The sequence below is a fragment of the Corvus brachyrhynchos genome, unplaced genomic scaffold (assembly GCF_000691975.1).
Source record: "Corvus brachyrhynchos isolate BGI_N302 unplaced genomic scaffold, ASM69197v1 scaffold705, whole genome shotgun sequence".
NCBI lineage: Eukaryota > Metazoa > Chordata > Aves > Passeriformes > Corvidae > Corvus > Corvus brachyrhynchos.
In genome coordinates this window covers 1019386-1023955 of record NW_008238346.1, presented here as the reverse complement: position 1 = coordinate 1023955, position 4570 = coordinate 1019386, and positions in this window count along the sequence as shown.

Sequence of the window (4570 nt, the reverse complement as noted above, 5' to 3'; positions counted from 1 at the left end):
CAGGCCTGCCCTGCCCCTTGTCACCCCGTGTCACCTGCCGCCACTGCCCGCGTGTCTGTCCCTGATCAGGGACCCAGCGTGACAGACGGGCTGGGGAGCCCATCCTGCGCCCAGCCCTGGGGGCGATGGGGCCAGCACTGCAGGCACAGCCCCGAACTCCAAAGGGGCCCCTAGGCACGAAGCGCCAGCAGTTTAATGTCAAATTACTCGTCTTCTATCAAGCAGTGCCTCCCTAGGAAGCTCTCTGTGGGTTTAGACTCTAAAAGCAATTAGTAATTCTTTTTTTCCAAAGTAAATCGAAGGCGGAGAGCCGGCAAGGGATACACGAGCCTCCCTCACCCCCTCCATGTCCCTCCCTGCAGACCTGGGGTCGGGACCAGGCACACTCGAGCTTGTTTTCCCCTTGTTTTGCAGTCAGGGAGGTGAGAAAGAGCAGCTGCGCCCGGAGGAGAGAGCCAAGGACCTGACCCAGACTGAGGAGAAGGGCAACGATTTGCACTGCCAGGAGTCGTTTGCAATCTCGAGTCCATGAATTTCGAGGGGGTAGGAGGAGTGGACTTCACTAGCACCAGGCTGGTAGCAAGTGACCTCCAACACGCTCCTGGCTCCCCTTCCATCCGTGACAGCAACACCTGAAACACGCTGCTACGTTTGCAGCACAAAACCCCGCTCCTGCCCGGCCGGTCGGGTTGGTCGGGTTCCATTGAGGAGCCCTGTGGGAGCGGCTGGGGAGAAGCATCGCCCCAGAGATGTGCTGGGGCGTGGGGACCTGCTCACACCTGGCTGCCGTGGGGCTCCGTGGGTCTCGCCGGGCTCACCGGCCTCCCAGGGACCGGAACTGGCTGGAGAGGAGACGAGAGAGGTCGTGGTGGCGTTTAGAAGTGATGTATTAGTAAGTGTTAATTGGTACCTGGATCCCGCAGCATCACGTGGACCTGAATCATCCGAGAAGGGATGGTGCCCCAGACTGCAGCGCATGCAATGAAATCCCTGCGGCTCCCAATTGCTGGGGGCCAGCAGGCTATTTTTGGGAAGCATGGCTGCAGGATTTCATCGGTCACATGCCCTTACCGCGGCACATGCCGGGGATGGGCCAGCTCTCCGTGCAATGCGGCTCAACACAGCCTCTCCCGTGGCCATATGGCACCTCCTCCGTGCCGGCAGCACCACATGGCTGCTGCCACATCAACAATGCCACGACTTGTCCCATCACTGCGTTTGGCAGCCCAGAACGGGCTGATGTAGGGGGGAGGGCACGAAGCATCATCTAGATTTAGTTGTGGCCTGAAGAGTGGAGAAGAAGGCAGAGCCTGGTGTGCTGGGAGCAGAGCAGGACAGAATGCTAGGCCCGGGTGTGCTCAGCACCCGCAGGTGACTAGCCATCCCTAAAAGCAGGATTTCAGCTGGAAAAGCAAGGGCTGACCAGAGCAGGGGTGGGGGTGGGGGTGGGAGCCAGGCTGAGCCATAGGGTACATCCAGGCAAGTGAAGGACTCAAAATGCACTTGGCTTTTATTAACTCCACTGACTAGCTGAGATAAGACACGACTCCTGCTTTACAAGCATGCATGGGCGAACACTCCCATTAAAACATCAGTCAGAATGTCTCTGGCTTTCTAATTGTGCAGGGGCTGAGCTGGGGATGTGACTGCTCTAATCAGCCCCAGTTGCAGCCACTGGAGACCTGGGCACAAGCAGCTGTCCAGCTTGGCTGGACACTGAGGGCACCTCTCTGCTGGTTCACCATCGGGCAGAAGGCTTTCCATGACCTCACCTTGAAGTACAAGAGGTCATTACTGAAAGCACACCAAAGGCAGCAGAGGCAGCCAGCACCAGATTACTTAACAATCAGATGATTTTAAAATCTCAGCCCCTCTCCCAGAAGATGAGGATGTGTATGGCCATCCAGAGTCCATACTGTAGATCTTGTGCCTAATGGCAGCATCCTCTGTTACCTACTGCATTTCTTGGTCCTCCTTGTGCACCTGCACAACACTTCTCTAGGGATTTTTGCAATGCTTTGTATGAATTGGTGCTGATTCAGCCATCAGTAGCAGGTACTGCTTTTCCCAGTGTGATATCTCAGGTTTGAAGCCACAATAATCATAATTTTGATTCCTTTCCCTTCTAGCTTAGTTCCAGGATAATTTCTCTTTAAAGGCACTTCCACAGAGAAAAGTATTCCCAAGGCAATGGTCCAAGGGCAGGCATTTCAAGGGAACTGGCTCAAGAGGAATGGAGGCTTTAGGGCTTGTGGGCTGTGGGGTACAATAAAGAAGGGTGGGCAGTGGAAAGCACACAGAATCAGAGGCAACACAGAAGGAGTGATAAGGGAAGAAGTTTTGCAGTGTTGCCAGCTCTGCACATCCAGCAGCCATGGTCCAGCACCCTCATCCACTGCAGCCTTCTAAATACAGCCAGTTAAGGGCATGCTCTCTTCATTTCTCTTCTCTTGTACTTTGTTCAACCTTTGAGCTCATCCTGAAGTCTCACTGTCGATTTTTTCTCTGCAAGGCAGTGGGGTAGCTGCTTCTCCAACAAAAGTGGAAGACCTGAGTGCAGCTCTATGGGCCCATGGAAATGGGAGATGGGGTGAGATGGGGTGAGCACTGGCTCAGCCCCACCGCCCACACTGTCAGCACGGCCCCAGCTTCCAGGCACGTGGCCAAAGCAGTACTCACCACGTGGGAGATCCCTGGACCTTTTATCAGCAGCCTGTGGCTGCAGGCTGCCCTCAGTACAGCGTGGCACAGCAAGGATGGCATGGCCCAGGGGTGCAGAGGTTGGGTGCCCACACTGATGTTGATAAATCCACACCATCATTTGGGGATTGGGCTAGATAAGAGGTAAGGTTGCTGGAGTGCTTTATTTTGCAGTGCTGCGTAACACAGCAAGGTGTGAGTTTAGGTGCAAAGCTGCCAGGTGAGGTGCCATGAGAAAACCCTGGGGTAGAGAGTGAGCATCCCTTCCCCTCTGCCATGGGAATCATCTCGTGTGTGTGCGTGGCGCCCATGTTGGGCTGAAGAGAGGAAAACAGAGCTACTGCTCTGAGCACACATGGTAAGTCCTCTTTGGTGGGTGTATTCTGACCTTGTTCTGGTGGTATCACACACAGCAGCTGTTTCCCCACATCGCAGGTGTTATCCATTCAGTTTGTTCCAGTGGCAGCACCAGTGTAAATCATCCCCTGGACAGACCTGGCAGGGTTCAGAGAGGGTTTTAAAGGGTGGGGGCCAGCACAACCCTAGGTTTCGGTCTGCAAAGGCTCCTGGAAGCACCTGCTCTCTCTCCTTTCAGGCTAATCCCAGTGTAATCCTTTTATAAAATTTCACCTGCCTTAAAAGTCTGCTGCAGCCCATTTGGAAGGACTAACTGATTTTCCAAGTGATAGTTGTGCTGCCTGTCTGCCAAGGGCATGTATTTCTCGCTGCACAAGAGTGATATACAGATATTGAAAAATTGTTTGGAGGCTATCACATATCTGTTTTGCTTTTCTTTTTTTAATGGACACAGTTGTTGTGGTGGTGATGGGCTAGAGCTGGTCTGGTGCAGCTGTACCCTGGAGGGGAAGCAGATCTCTGATGGAACCTGGGTAACTCCCAAAATCTTGATTTTTCCGTTGGACCCAGGAAGTTTTTAGTGTTACTGGCATTATTCCTTGTAGTCAGCCAAGTGCCCCAGCCCAATGGCGAGCGCAGGTATTGCCCCTCTCCTCGCCCAGGCATGATTTAATTGGGGTGCAGAAATCAGCCTGCACAGAGAGATACACAGAGGTCAGTGAAATCTCGTATTTCTTCTTTCACTAGTCAATAATTAATACATGTAGCTCTCCCTGGAGCACTGGCTCCAGGCTGTCCTGCCAGGCCCCGGCTGCCACCTGCTATTGCTGCCTGTTGTCACTTGTCCCAAGGCGTGACATGGGACTGTGATTTACAGCAGGGCCACACATCCTTCTGTGGGGCTGGTAGATGTTTGCAGCCAAGGGCTCAGTCTCCTTAGGGATGCTGTCAGGGCCTGGCTCTCACTTGGCCAGACCTGGAGTGGGGGGCTGCATCCAGCCCTCTTATGAAGCCATCATTACAATGGCCTTTCACTTCTCCAACTGCTCCCTTAATTAAACAAGAGATCAGGATAACTTAGAGGTGCCCCAGGAGAAAGGCCCTTGTCAGGGTTTCAAGTGCCTGCTCCAGCAGTTCTCATGCATAAGGTGGGTCCTCAGGCCCTTGAGTAATCCTGATCCTTTTCTGGGGCTCAGGAAGCTCCATGGTTTTGCTGGGTGTCTCTGGCTGCCCACGCTGCTGCATTGCCTCTGTGATCTGTCCTTGATGCTCTCTTTTGGTGTGTGCTAGAAATAACTAAGCTACAAATAGTGGCGATGGTCCCTCTCGCCTGCTCCTGCCTTGCCCAGCTATACTGCTTATCTCAGATCCATTTATGATGCTGTTATTTACAGTTTCATCCTGCGAGTACCTCTAAAGCTTCTACTTAATTTCCTCTGAAATCCCTCCTTACAAGCTACCTGTGTGGTGCTCCCTGATCTCCTGATCTCAGCATTCATCAGGCAAACCTGAG